Below are 15,881 nucleotides of genomic sequence, written 5' to 3'. Positions count from 1 at the left end.
TGTCCGACCCACATTCCCACTGTTTGTGAGTGCCTTTTTTCTGCTCTCTTTAGTTGACATGCATTGGAGCTGACTTCTTCCATTTACATTCAGGACAACATGGAAAGAGAACCTCATCTAGTCCATCAGAGGGAGAGAGAGCGAGCGAGACGGACAGGAAGACAGGTGGAGCAGGAAATGTTTGAAAGCACAGGAAACGCCTAAAAACTATTTCCATCGTTAGAACTCACACCAACCATCTCCAACATCACTCACTGCCCACCCCACGCACACACTAAAACATTTATACAGCCGTGCCCATCTGCTGATGGTTCTGCCTGTGAATTATTTACCAATGGAAATGCAGGAACAATCTAATTGAAAAGAAGGGAGCTGCATTGGAGATAAAACTCCCTCCAACCCCACCCTCCACCCCCCGCCTTGTATGATAAATGCTTTCCCGTCGATGTAGTCAGATTCTTCTGCTGTTGTCTGTTGTTTTGTATTCTCAAAGCTCCCCTTCTGCAGCTGTCTGCAATTACCACAACGTTAATGACTCTGTACCTCTGCGAGTTAAATATGGGAGTGCTGTCCTTAAATTTGTAGTTTCAGTAAGTATGTGGCTGCTGCACAGGCTGTTTGCATCACCAGTGGAGACTGAAGCAGCACAAGGCAAATGTTGCCTAACTTAACTTCTGGCCAATTAACACTAGTGTACTTTAAAAGATAAAATTGGAGATGTACTGAATGTAGTTTTCACACCTCTGTAGAAAACTTCTTGTTTTCTAAAGTTAGACAGGCCGAGCCAGCAGTAACTTTTCACATTGGCCTTCATGAAAAAAATAGTACATAGGGGAAAAAAAGATTTCAACCACAGGTTTTTATCATGAGAGAACATAAATTAAAATGAAAGAAACATTTCAAAGTCTAATGTTTACAAATTGGACAGGCTGGATAAAAATGATTGAATCAGCAAATCTCCATTGTGCATGGCTTCGAAGCTGAAGGAAGGCTGCTTGCAGTCATTTCACACTCCGGCTGCCGAAGTATTACAACCAGGTGATATGTGTTAATAAGTTTGGAGTCAGCTGAGACTAGGGATGGGTGTTGATAAGATTTTCACGATTACGGTTCCATTTTCGATTCTGTTTAACGATTCGATTCTTTATCGATTCTTTTTAAAAAAGGAGAACACTAAGGTCGATTAGCTTAGAACTTTGTTTTATATCTTCTCTTTGAACAAGATAGAAATTTAGGAGTAACATGGCCTTACAAACCCAACAGTGAGATCTTAAGAGATCCAGCCTACGGCTCTTCAATGGGGTGTCACAGGGTCCCCAGGAAAAAATTGTAAATGTAAAATAATAAAATAAATATTCTTCTGTAGCAATAACAAAGTATAACATAAATTATTCTGTAGCAATTACACAAGAATATCCAGTAATGTCCCTGCCTACAATTACACACATTCACTTACTGAAAATCATCTGCTGTGGCAAACGGGTGCAAGCCTTTGACCACAAACTGAGTCTCTGCTCGGTGACATTCGTCTATCCTGCCTGAAAGGAGACGCTACCGGCAGACTGCAGCGAGAACTGCCAGCATCTGAGCCAGACTCTGTCTCATCATGGTCACTAAATGCACAGTAATGGCAGGTTTGTAATAAGGCAGATCGCGCTAACATAATATGCACTGTTAGCTTGATTATTTACCTGCCGCATTAACGGGAGAGGACGTGCAAACGTTACCGCTGCTGCTGGTTGAGATTCACGAGTCCGGACAATTAAAAACACGACATTCATTTAAGGTCATCGCGTGTTTTGTGAGCAAATGCTTTTGCATATTCGTAGTGTTTCCTCCCTTAAATGAAGTATCTACTTTGCAAGTATTGCAAGTTGTCCTGTTTTCATCCGTTCTCGTAAAGTATAACCAAACTTTTGAGCGTTTGAGCCGCCATGTTTCCTGTCAGGTAAATGACGCTCTGCAACGTGGTGACGTCATTCGGGCGACTGGAATCGATAAGGGAATCGTTTGTAAAAATGGCAAACACTTCCAAGGAATTGAAACAGTGGGAACCGGTTCTCAACAAGAACCGGTTTTCGATACCCATCCCTAGCTGAGACTGTAGAAGTCACTTGAATGAATGACGAAACGTTTCTCGCTGGTAATACTACCTCTAGGTGAACAGAATCTACTTCCTGCGATTTGCTTCCCTGAATGATTGCACATGAAGTTTATCTTTGTTTGGGTTTTTTTACCTGTAGTTACTTGAAGTCACAGACTGTCAGTCACTTTCTAAGGTCTGTAGCCGCCACACTTGCTTCCAATGTGAATGCAGCTTTAAAATAAGATACAAATATTATTTATGTATTCATTATTGTTGCACTCGCTCAAGTTGGAGAACTTTTTTTTTCGTTTGTTGCTCCACCATACTGTTGCCAGATTGCATTTCTGCTCCATTAGAAAGTCAAAACAATGGAAATAAAACATAGAAAAAAAGATATATAGTCAAAAGTATTTTTGACAAAATATATATGGAGGAAAAAAACAATGTCACACTGGGGATATGCAAAGTACTACAGGCAATTTGGTCATGCTGCCATTGAGTATTGTGGATGCATTCTTTTGGATATGTGATGTCATTTACCACAAATGTTTAAAGATAGCAAAGATGGTGGTTTGCTATCTTTGCTTCTTGTTGCTCAATAGATGATGTTAATTCCCTTTTGTGTCCAGTTGGGTTGCTAACTGTCCCATTTTAGCTGGGACATCCCGTATAATAAGCAAAATCAGTTCGTCCTTTATTCTACCTTAAATGTCCTGCATATTGACTGTTACCTGCAATATCACATACAGCGCATATTTACACAATACCCAGCTGATTGTGCATTGTGCTTCTGGTACACCAGAGTGTCCCTTATTTGATAGTTAGAAATGTTGTAACCCTGATGTCCAGTCTGCCAAAGTCTAGTCTCCGTGTTTTGTCTTTAGCATCTCCTGTGGAAGTCAGTCTTGTCTCCATGTTTGTTTACCTTTCTGTCTGCTTAGTTCTCTTACTTCATATGTCCTAGTCCATGTCAACAGTGTTTGTTACTTCCTGTTTTGTTCTGATAGCCCTGTGTCTTGCACGTGTTGTGTTCAGTTTGCGTTCCCACGTCTCATCAGTTAGATTCTGTTCAGCCGTGTCGCCAGGAGTCTCCAATGTGAGAAATCGTGCTTCTTAGCCAAAACTCCAGTCACTTACAGCATGTGCCAGATCAAGGAAAAAATGCAAAAACCCAGCTTGCACACAGTACCCCATAAATATTGTCTGGGGACATCAGTGTTGTGTGTCTGCGGATGACTTTTGCTGTACATAGCAAAAAATAAATAGATGTCTCTCACTTACACTGTATTGCGCATGTACTCGTGCCCAGAGTACTGCACACACTCGTGCAGCGCTGCTTCTTTTGAAATGCTGCATCACTTGGCTGTAATGGAATTCTATAGCTGACTGCTGACTGGAGGCTTTGGAGGGGGGTGGATGGAGAAATAGGTGGATGCAGAGAGAAATGACTGGAGCTGTAGGTGGAAAGGTGGGAAAACTGATTGAAAGAAACAGCTGGACTGTTTTTGTGTTGATGTGAAGAATTGTGCCATTTGTTTTCAGGGGTTTTGCATATTTGGATGTGCGTCTGCGTAATTGTGTGTTTGAAAAGTCAATGTGTGAGACACTGATATTATATGTGTGACCTGCAGAGAGATAAGGGTCTTTTTTGTTTTTCTAATGGCTGTTAAAAACAAACAAACAAACAAAAAAAAACCTCAACCTTGCTCACAACTTCAAAAAGGCTCTCTGGAGTAAGGATGTAAGTGCATGCATCACCCTTCATCCTCTTTCCTTCCTTCTTTTCGGCCTACATTTTAGCAGGGGACAAGAGGGTACTGTAAAATTACCTTTTGATTCATCCCCTTTCATTATGCAAATAGACTTCATTATCTGCGCTGACTCTAAAGTGTTGTTATAATGTATTCATTAGTCTACATGTAGAGAGAGTGTTCACTGAAGGGTACTCAAGTGTGTACAATTTTGCACGCTCCCTATTTTTTTATAGGCACTTGTATACACTATATTCAATAAAGTGTGTGTGTGTGTGTGTGTGTGTGTGTGTGTGTGTGTGTGTGTGTGTGTGTGTGCCCGTGCACCTGTCTGAACATTGCATTCCTGTTCATAGCTAATGCTTAAAATTACAGTAAAAACTGAGGTTGAAGCTTCTTCAATGCAGAGACAAATTTACAAGTGAAATAGATTATGTGGGTGTAACGTAATTAAAAACACAATTAAATCAAAATACAAGCAGTGGGGAGAAATGCACTTGTAGAGCATCATTGGCCTACACCTGTTGTTAGATTATAAAAGGGAGGAGAGGAGGGACAAGTTAATATACTAGACTTCAGTTAGATTTTTCATATATTTTGCAGCTACTGTTCTCAGAAAAGATGTCTCCCTGAACGTTAACATCATATTTCTATAAAATACTTGTTATGGGTGTTATCTTGAGGGTAACTATAGAACATAATACTAGTCTGTAATGATGTAGTTGTAAGCTGAGTCTCAAAAGAAGATATAATAATGGACCTTTTTCAGTGTTGTTGTCAAGGATAAAAAAGGTAATTTTCTAGATTTTTTTTTGTCTTTGTTGTCAATAAATTTACTAAAAAAAAGAGCAAAACAATTGATCTCAATAACAAGTACATTGAGTTTTCCCAACCCTGACGTTTCTTCCTTCTGTACTGCAAAGCCCTATTGTTCTCCAAACATTCATTTAAAGTTTTTAGTAATATTAACTGTGTGAATAAGGTTGTGAGATAAAGGCCACTCAGAAGCTCAGGTGCTTTGTCTTTTCTGCTCATAAACAATTGCATCAGAAAATAAAGAGCTCTGAATGTATAGAGTATAAAGTTTGTATTTAACTCACTGGCCTCTCGGTACAGTGTGACTGTTCAACTGCTCATTACAACAAAGGTCTACTCAGCTAAACACAGGCAGCAACTCGGTGCATTTAGACATCTAGAATTGGTCATTGGAAAAATGTTGCCTGAAATGATGAGTCTGGATTTGTGCTGCAACATTCAGATGATAGAGTAAGAATTTCTCATAAATAACGTAAAAGCTTGGGTCCGTGCTGCCTTGAACTGAGATTGCTGTAGACAGTGAAATGTTGCAGGTGATATATTTTGGCACATTTTGGGCCTTTTAGCATCAGTTGCCCAACTGAGCTTTTTTAAATGCCGCAGCATACTTGGAGTAGCCTACCTGAATAGTGTTGCTGACCTTGTCCATCCCACACTGTACCTGTCTTCTGATGGCTGCTTCCTGCAGAATAATATGCCATGCCACCAAGCTCTAATCATTTCAAAGTGGTTTCTTTAACATAATAATAACTGAATTAAAACAGACTCCACGGACACCAGATGTGATTCTAATAAAGCACCTTTGGGATGTGGTGGAATGGGAGATTTGTATCATGGATTTTGAGATAACTGTATGATCCCGACATTCCAATATAGACCCCAAAAAGTCTCCAAGGAACATTTCCAGCACATTGTTCAAGAATTAAGGAATTATTAAAGTGTCCGGCCAGTGTGTATGACTTCTTTTCATTCACAGAGTTTGAGTCCAGTTTGAGCCAGTGCACTTTTTGGTCACCTCCATACTCTAATGCACAGGTCATCCAAATTATTCTGGCTATGGATAATAAATGGGACACCCTCAGCACCACTTACTGCTCAGAGGAACAGTTTCTCTAAAGTCGCTTTCCTCTTTGCTTCTGAGGACAGAGAAAATATTTTCTGCCTCAATCATTTTTTTAAACTTTGTGCTTTGTGATATTGTATTTATCATCAATGTGGTAGTTTAAAAATAATGTTTTCAGTTGCTATAACAAAGATAAATAAAATATGTCTTATTAACCTTGACTAGGTTTTTTGTAGTATGTTTTCTCACTCACCCAGCTACACCCACACAAGGCCCAGGAGAAAACTTGGGGTTAGTATCCAAGGATGCTTCAGCAAGTGGGGTTCAAACGGGTAACCCTGAGATTACTCCAGCAACTTGTTTATTTTCCCATCTCAGTCATCAGCTCCTGCAGTGCAGGCAGCATAATGCCTTATTCGCCTTTTCACTTCATTATGAGTCTTCTGTACTTCTGTTTTAGTGAATAAGTGTCTCACTATCAGCTGATGGGGTGATGTTAGCGTCTTCTGTTGCCCCCCACTCCCCCTCCAGACCGTCTTTGTTGCACTTTGTCTATTTCCCACAACAAAAGGAGCCAGCTGAGGTGGTTCAGGCATCTAACTCTGATGCCTCCTGGTTATCTGAGGTGTTTCACGCATGTCCTACCAGGATTAGGCAAACCCAAGACAGACTGGAAAAATTGCATCTCTCTGCTGGAGGAGCTGGAGTAGGTAGGTGGAGAGAGAAAGTTTCTCTGCTTAGACTGCTACCCAAACCTGACAGAGAATGGATGAATAGAAATATTCTTTAATTTTTTTTTTCAGATGAATTCATGGTTGGTTTTATTCAACAAGACTTATGTAATCACCAGAATAATATCTTTTAGCATTAAACTGTTTTCATCAGCATGTTAGGATATTAGTTTTGTCTCTAGCATAGTTACAGTAATAACCTTCTGACACACACATATGAATTCAGCTTGTTAGTGACAAAAACAGACATCTTTTTTGGTTAAGCCTGTGTTTGGAACTGAAACTCTCCTGAGTTTCCAGCACACACTGTCTGTGACTGTAATTATGCAAAATAGGTCATTAACTTAATAAACAGCATCTGTAAACAACAGCACAACAACACAGTGCTTTCTTTCTTTTCCCTCTTTCTCTGTGTCAGTTCACTCCCTCCATCTCTCCATCTATTAATTCTTCCCCTTCATCCCTCTCCAAGTTTAACACTGTGGTCTTTCAATGTTGGCGTCTGAAGTTGAGAGAAGAAAACATCCGTGCTATCTCAATAGCTAAATAAACAGCTGATGGCGCAGCGAGGGAGCTGAATGGGTTTAATGAGTAGACTGTGGTAGTGTGGCCCAGATCTAGTTTCTAGACTGTCACTAAGCTGCTCGCAAAAACCAAACTGACAATAACAATCATCAACAACAAGTCTCATTAATTACAGCAGTGACACTCGTGGTCTCCATTTTCCAGCAGACCCAGACAAACTCCCAGTGTGTGCTGAGTGAGTGTGTGAGAGGTATCTTTTTCAATCGTTGTCCCCTTCTCCCCCTAATCCTCCTCTACTTCTCCTCATCCCCATATCTCTTCCATGTTCTGTAATGCTCTTACTCGAACTTGGCATCATCCCACCCTCACATCCTCAGTGCTCCACACTAAATGTCAACAACTGAATATTCATCACAGCACTGACACCCCTCCCCACCGTCTCTCTAAATCTCATCCCAGACAGGGGATGCTTTGTGTGTGTGTGTGTCTCCCTTCACAGACTGATTAGCAGCAGATTTGAATATTACCAATTACCAATATTAGAATTGTAATTTCCACAATATTCTGCTTCTCCACCCTCAAGGAGAGCAGAGCTTTCCCCCCGTTTAGTAGCTGCAAAGGCATGCAACTATATTCTATAGTAATATTTTACTATATTCAAAGAAGATGAGCTGGGGAAAGGGAGTGGTGAGTGAATGGTGAAGATAAATGATGATTTATATCCTAAAGTACTTCTTGTTTGTTTTTTCTTTCCCCGTGTATTATAATTTTTTTTCTTCAACATAGCAGATCTGACAAGTTGAAAAGCTCAGAGTCCTAAAAGGCATCTAAAGGATGCTAAACTGAATTCTCCAGCCGAAAACAACCAAACCGTCTAAAACTTTTCTTTTGTAGTCAAAGGTTTTATCAATGACTTTTCCACAGTGCTGTATTTTTTTGTATATTTGTCACAGTTACATCATCCAAATGTATTATTACACATAGATAACCCAATTAAAAGCATTTTTCATTTAAAAATTATGATTTTTTTTAAGAGAAAAAAACATATGCAAACATATCTGCTCCTATGTGGATATAGTAATTATCCCTTAAACATAATCTGATCATTGCCCCACTGTAGAACTCAAGTAAGCTCCAGGGCTTGAACTGAGAGAGTAGAATTCATAGCTCAATTATGGAAAGTTGTTTAGGTCTTCAAGCAGCTAAGAAGCAGCAGCCAAAGACTGTTGGTGTGATGTTTTTTTCATGAAATGCTCTGATCTTTGTTCCAGATGTGCTGGGATGCAAGTCTTCCAGAAAGTTCAACTTTTGTCTTGCCAGTCCAACGAACATTTGGCTTTGTGCTCTTTTTGGTCAGTGGTGTTTTTCACATGAATACTAACTTTAACAGATGCAAGTGAGGCCTGCAGCTCTTTAAATGTTGTTTTGGGTTCTTTCGTGACCTCCTGATTGAGTCATCAATGTGCTACAAAGCTACAAACCTTAGAAATGGCTTTGTAATCCTCACCAGACAGATGTTACTAGCTTTGCTTCTCAGCTCTTTTTTTAGATCTTGGCATGATCTTCACATGAAAAGCTTTTCCAAATGCACCGTACATCACTGTGTGACACAATTGTATGATACCTACACAGCAGCTAGTTTTGCGTGGCCTCAAACTAAGAATTTGCAGCCAGCTCCCTTGTAGTATGTTATTTTATTTACTTGCTATTACTTCTTCTCACCCTAAAGTGTTTCAGGCACAATCAAAGCATGCCAGGTGTTCTGCTGTTGGCTGCAAACACAAGAGTCTTCTTCCACTCCAGACATCTGCAGAACTGAAGGTTCAGTCTATTACCTTTTCAGAGCTATGTTCCCACAACAACAGGGCAGTCACCAGTGTTACCATGCTGCATGAATAATTTGGCTCCGGTGCCAGTCGGACAGTCCTAGAGATCGGTAGGTAAGTGCCTGGTATCTATCAGTAAAAGGAAAAACTGTGCTGTTTCTGACTGATTGTGAGTGGTTGCTGGAGGTTGCTGGCTGTCAGTGGCATGGAACTGATTGCAAAGACGTAAACTGTACTGCACTGAAAACCTATTTGTAACTGGTTTGGTCACTAGCGGGTTTCTCCGGGTTACATGGAAGATATCGACCTATCTGCAAACTCTTGCAAACTACCCACCACACAGTAGCTATGAAAAGTGTGACACAAAACAGAAACTGATGAAATTCATGATAACAGTAAAAGGTGCACTTATGTGTTGGTTTCAGCTTAAGGTACAGCTGTCACTTGGGTGAATGGCCTCAGTTTCTGGTCTGTGTTTTCAAGTTTTATGGGTGTAAATGAAAATGAAATAAAAGAGTTTGTGGCCCACCGCTCACCAACCAGTTGGGGAATAAACATTTTCCCATTGCAGAGGTTGCCTGTGTGACCGAGGCCATCATCTGTGCCTTTCTTTGGACATGTCACAATCCGTAGACATTTTAAAACCCACCTGACCAGTAGACAGTGCCTTTTGTGCCATTCAGCAGTCTTTATTGTCACTGATGGAGCGCATATGGAAAAACTAGAAAGTGACTCAGCCTAGAGGACCCCACCAAGTACCACCAAGCAATTTCCCTATTTCTCAAGAAAATGTAACATAATTCTGCCTGTTCATGATCTGGCTCACAGGCAACCAGTGCCTCCCAACATCTGAGCCTTTACCTTCACTCTAGTTTGACTCTTGACATGTTATTTAAACAAACAAACAAACAAACAAACAAACAACATCAGTGCATGACAGCAGCAGAACAACCTCTACAGAAGTCTCTTCTTCTTTTAAGGATTATGGTTCAAATGTGCACAGTGGGACTCAGCTCTTAGGGGGCTGAGATTATGTAACTCACAGAGTTGCAGCACACAGCCAGCATCTCATTTCTGCCTGGCCAGCTGATCAATCAGAAGCAAAGGAGGCTTTTCTGAGGGGAAGCTGTGCAGCAACAGGGCTGAATACAGAGTGCTACAGAGAGATTCTGCAGCAGTGTACAGTATGAAAAAGATCATGTGCTCTTAACCATTAAAGCATGTAGCCCCATTTTATTAGACCCCTAAAATAAAATTATGAACCTGTAAATGAGCACATTATGGGCATTTTCAAGGTGATAAATTACTGAACAGGGAAAAGGTATTATGAAAGAATACATAAATCTTCTTTTCCCACTTAGGGTTTACAGCATGGCCAGTGACCCTTCTCTGCTAAGCCTATCATAGTGGGCATATCCTAATTTAATGCATAAGCTTATAGAGCAAAGCAATACCCAGAGCTAGTTTAGTACTGTACTCACAAACTCTTCTGAGGTAGATTGTCTGAGTGATTCAATCTAAGAAAGCAACTTTAGAAATATGTTTGAAGGAGGCCACCTGTGACCCAGCATCCTTATTGAAACATTTGCGTTATGGCTCATGAGCTGTTTTAGAGCCAAATGTGTTTTTTCCCCCAGTAACCTGTTTTGTGTTTTATTTTATGTAGTCGTAAGCCCACATGTGGGTCTAACTCTTCTCTTTCTGGGTACTAAAGACACCCTATCATCCTCAAAGAAAAGACATGGATGTGGCAAGACAATAAAAATGGTCTGCTTTATTCTTTTCGAGAGTCGGTCTTTGTGCAGAACAAATGTAAATTCTGAAGGCATTTTGAAAGCAGTCACAAATGCGAGGCAGAAGAAATCACACAGTTTTCAGTTATCTGTTGAACATGTGAGTTTCAAATATGAACTACACGGCTTAAACCTGACATCCATTTCCAAACAGTGAGTGCTATTAATCACCGGGTGTCAAGTACGCATTGCTCATTCACTGAAAAAAAAGCAGGAGGATGATATTTCCTATCTGGTTCCAAGGCATGAAAGATTTAGATATTTCTATCTTCAATAATAGATGATTATTAACAAGGCTTTGCGGAGATGAGAGATAAATGGAGGTTGTATAGAGCCATTAGTTTCACAGCCTATTATGATAAAAAGATATTAATCTGGGACGGTGTGACTGTGAATTACTGAACTCTGCAGGAGGAAGCATACTAACCTGGTCGCCATGCAACAAAGTCAAACGTGCATTTTCCCTGAATGAGTTGCTGGTTTATCATCTCGGGGGATAATCTACTGGAAACTTTAGCAACAATCGCCAGGCTGACTAATGGCATGCAGTGAGAGGTGCTTTCTGCAGGTGTAGGTGGTGTTCGGTCATGTGTTGCACAGTACAGGTGCCAATTGCCTGTCTCTCAGAAAAGCCTCTTGAGGTCGAGCGCAATGAATAAAATTTGTGAGTTGGCTCTGCGAGGGATGTTTTTCTGTCTGCGGACCAAATGCGTCAGTGGACTACCAATTAGCCTAGATGTCATGGAAATGAATTCCACAAGACCACACATACAGATAAGTAGACGCGCGCATTTAACGCAGCAAGCGGGTCATCTTATCAGCGCGAATCATCAGTGCAACGTTAATCACTGTGACTCATATTTAATGCTCATTCGGGAACAAATCATAGAAGACGGGAGGCATGCAGCTCCTTTCAAACTTTCCACGGCAAGATTGCCACGGTTGGGGTTATCTCCCTCTGTATGTATGTGTGTGTGAGAGAGAGGATATCACGAAGTGTGTTTGAGGAAAGTGGCAGGTTGAGACTGCCATGTAAAGAACCCCTTAGGCTTTTACCTCTTATCAGTCCCACACACACCCTTTCTTTTCGTGATATCCACCATGCACACATAAAAGACACACGTACACACAGCTGAATTATATGTCACAGTGACCTATTGGGTTCATCTGTAACCTGCTCAGATCTGCCCTGCTCTCCAAGTCTCATAACAGAAGCCGTATTATTTTTAGGTTATCGCTTCACACTAGCGTCACAGGACTCACCCGCCATATTGCTATCTCCAACTTCCCTGCCTCTTTCCTCCGCACCTTCTCGTGCCTTTGTCTCGGTGTCACAGCACAATCAAACTGCACAGACAACTAAACACAACTGAGCAGTGAAGATTTGTTTTTTTAGGACATATGTTTGCGGGACACCCTTTAACGTCATTACTCAGACTGGTCTAAGAAATCTTTTTTTTCAGTAGTTCTTTTGTGAACCATCCGTGGTGTCCTACAAATAAAAAAAGAGACGTGTGCACTCTCGGCGAGTTATTGCCATTTTTGTCTTTGACAAGCAAAGCAGAGAGATTTGTTGTGACAAATAACACCTACAGATCTGGTCTTTAAAAACACATGCTCCCTGGAAACATTTCATGTATTATTAGACATTGCTTTTTAATTGCTTTGGTTTGCCACTTCTTTGACAGCTGTAACTATTAATTAGTCTCCCCGGCACACATTTTCACAATTTATTAAATGGAAATCAACAAACTCCAAGAGACAACAACACTTCTTTTTCTTTCTCATAAAAACAAGACATCAAAATACATCCACCATTAATTTTATAAGTGGTAAATAACATTTAACATTTTGATCATTTGCCTTTACTATTGCCTTGCCACTTTTACACATGATTGATGTATCAGTTACCATAAGTCTACAGTGTCTCGTTTGTGCTAGTTCATGTAAAGACTAAATTAGATGACTGGGTAGATTCTCGATATGTAAACCAAACTAATGCTCTGACTATTTCTGCTCCATGTCTCCTTATCACCAGTGTGCGGCCAAGGTCGCCTATAGCTGTGTTCGTACTTCTGCTCAGTTGAATCCGTCTGTTGTGGCGAAGCTGTCAATATGAAAAAGTATTTACCTCCTTCCTGGGTTTTTTGGTTTTTTTATTTTCGCTTGTTCGTCATGCGTAAATGTTTCGGATCATTAAACACATTTTACTATTAGGGAAAGATAATCTGAGTAAATACATGGTGCAGTTTTTTAATGATGGCTCCATTTATTAAGGGAAAAAAAGCTATTCAAACCTAGCTGTGCGTATGTGAACGAGTAAACATAATAACTGGTTGTGCCACCCTTGGCAGCAAGAACTGTAGTCAAGCGTTTGTGATAACTGGCAATGAGTCTTTCATATCACCTTGGAGGAATTTTGCACCATTTTTCTTTGCAGAATTGTTTTCATTCAGCCACACAGGAGAGTTTTTGAGCAAGAACAGCCTGTTTGTGGTTATGCCAAAGCATCTCCATCTGATTTAAGGCCTGACTTTGACCAGCCGACTCCAAAGCCATTGTTATGTTTTTTGGAGCCTTGCTGGTATGTTTGAATCATTGTCCTGCACCGATGGACATTCACCCACCTGAGAGCAGAATTCATGGTTCCATCAATTATGGAAAGTTGTCCGGGTCCTAAAGCAGGAAAGGAGCCCCACACCGTTACACTACCACCACCATATTTGACCTTTGGTTTAATGTTATTTTTATGAAATGCTGTGTTAGTTTTACTAAACTCTTGTTTCATCTGTCCTCACAATATTTCATTTAAAAACTATTTTTGTCAAATGTGAGATCAACCTTTGTGTTCTACTTGGTTTGCAGTGGTTTTTAACTTGGATGCCATTTTTGCTCAGTCTATTTCTTATTGGTGAATCATGAACACTAACTTTAACTGTGGTGACTGAGGCCTGGAGTTCTTTAGGTGTATTTCTGGGTTCTTTTGTGGCCTACATGTGATGTGGATGAGCTCTTGAAGAAACTTTGATAGACCAGTCACTACTAGGAAGGTTCACCACTGTTCCATTCTTTTTAATTCCTGGATAACAGATCTCACAGTGAATCACTGGAGTACCAACATTTTAGAAATGGCTTTGTAACAGCTCCAGCAGTAATCAAACTGTTTGTTTGATGATCTGAAAGATGCAAGTATGACAAATATGCAAAAACATAAGAGATCAGGAAAATGATCATTTTTCAGAGCACTGTATGTTCATGCCATCACCTATGGTGATCTGTGGATAGTGACAGAAATGATAAGATCACAGATACAAACACCAGAAATGAGCTTCCTTTGAAGGCTGGCTGGGCTCTGTCATTTGGGAGGGGCTCGGAAAAGAGCCGCCACTCAGCATCTACAGGAGCCAGTTGAGGTGGTTTGGGCAGGATGTTTCTTCTTAGCTGTGGTGTTCTGGGCATGTCCCTGGGGCAGACCTACATGTATGACAAGTTGGATTGAACACCTTGGTGTCCTCCTGGAAGAGGTGGAGGAGGTGGTTGGTAAGAGGGTGGTCCTGGAGTCTCTGCTCTTACTGTTGCTCCATGACCCAGATCCAGATATCCGGCACAGGATGGATGAATGAATGGATCGAAATTATTGGAGAAGAAGAAGGAAGAAGCCTTACTATTTACAAAAAATTTAAAAAAATTAGCAAGCACAGAGGTACAGCAGTGAATCTTTTCATCTGTCTTCTGGTGCTGTGCAGTATGGTGCATAGCAACGTGGTTTGCACACTGTTGACACATTCAACTTAAAATGAATCACATCCTACACTTATCAACCAAGTCACGCATAGACATATTTTCATTCACTAAATGACGTGCCTGTCCTCCTAATTGTCTTAAAATGGTGATCATTTTTAATTATTTAAATTGGCCTAATTATAATAATTATATATTGAAACATTCCATAATTGTTGGTAATTATAACACAGTTTGTCAAGAAAAATGAAATTTTTCTCTCTTATAAGTCACAGCATCCCAAAATAACCTCAAAACAAACGAAAAACATTGATATTTGATCGGCATTCAATTGAGGTAATACTTTTATTAGATAAGCAAGATGAATAAATAAGAATGTTTAATTCATTGATGACGACGCCAGAGGACAATGCCAAGATTACCCAGCAAACACTGACACTAGCCATAAGAAGTGAGCCAGCTCTGGGTCATATTGAATACAATATTAAAATCCATTTTCTTCATTCTAAGAATTACACAGTAGTACTATCCAATAAATGCTCATTGACAATCACAATACGTGAGCCACAGTCTCAAGTCATCACATCCAGTTTCAAAACAACAAGATGGCGACGGTCATGACGCGATGGACAGGGTGTAATCGTTGCTGTTTTGCCAGAGCTGCTGATGTCGTAGATAAGAACAAGATGTCCTTTGGATTCAGTGCCACGGTGACACATCTGTGTTGGTGACACACTGGTTCATTCCCAACTCCTCACACACAGACAGGACCCCTTGGCATTGGGAAACCGGACTTGAACCGAATTCTCCAGGATGACGACACCTTACGCCACCGCCACCTGCCTACTTATTCACATGCTCTTTAGAACAGGTATTATCAGCATTTATCATAACTCCCAATAATGTTTATAGATCCACTACTCAACACTTATTGACCAAATACAAAGTTATAAACATAAGCTGATGGTTATTATAAAGTATTACAGAAAACTCTTATATGGGGAATTGTGCAAATATTCTCCAGCCACCAAAATCTTGTAGTGCTGAGACCTAAAAGCTGAAGTACAGAGATACAAACAGTAATTTGACGTGTCAAAAAAAGCTGAGATGATGAGCTGTCCTGTGTGCTGCCTGTGTCTTTCTGTCCTTTCTAGGTTTGGCCTCCATGATTTTCAAATAGCCTTTGTTTTAACCACTCAGTCTGCTACAAAAACAAGCTGGTCGTTATGACACTTACACAACATACAGACACAGTTCAGCATGTTTATGATTGTCATTCAATCTCTGATGCATCACCTTTCCAATCGCCATCCGTGCCGTGATGTATCAGCATAGGGTAGCTTATCTCATCGCTCGTCTGGCTGGAGCATCTGCTCCGGCATCTGTTGTTAGTGGCGGACATTTCATCGCCACCACTTACCATAAAGCACCCCGACTAATCTCAGTAATGTCTGGATATTCAGAGGATAGTCAGATGACGAGATTAATGAATTGCAGCCGTGCTGATGATCAGAACTGTCAGACAGCTATAAAGAGACTGTTAGAGCTG

The sequence above is a fragment of the Haplochromis burtoni genome, unplaced genomic scaffold (genome assembly GCF_018398535.1).
Source record: "Haplochromis burtoni strain Fernald_Lab_line unplaced genomic scaffold, NCSU_Asbu1 Contig_9, whole genome shotgun sequence".
In the NCBI taxonomy this organism is placed as follows: Eukaryota; Metazoa; Chordata; class Actinopteri; order Cichliformes; family Cichlidae; genus Haplochromis; species Haplochromis burtoni.
This window is presented reverse-complemented; position numbering follows the sequence as displayed.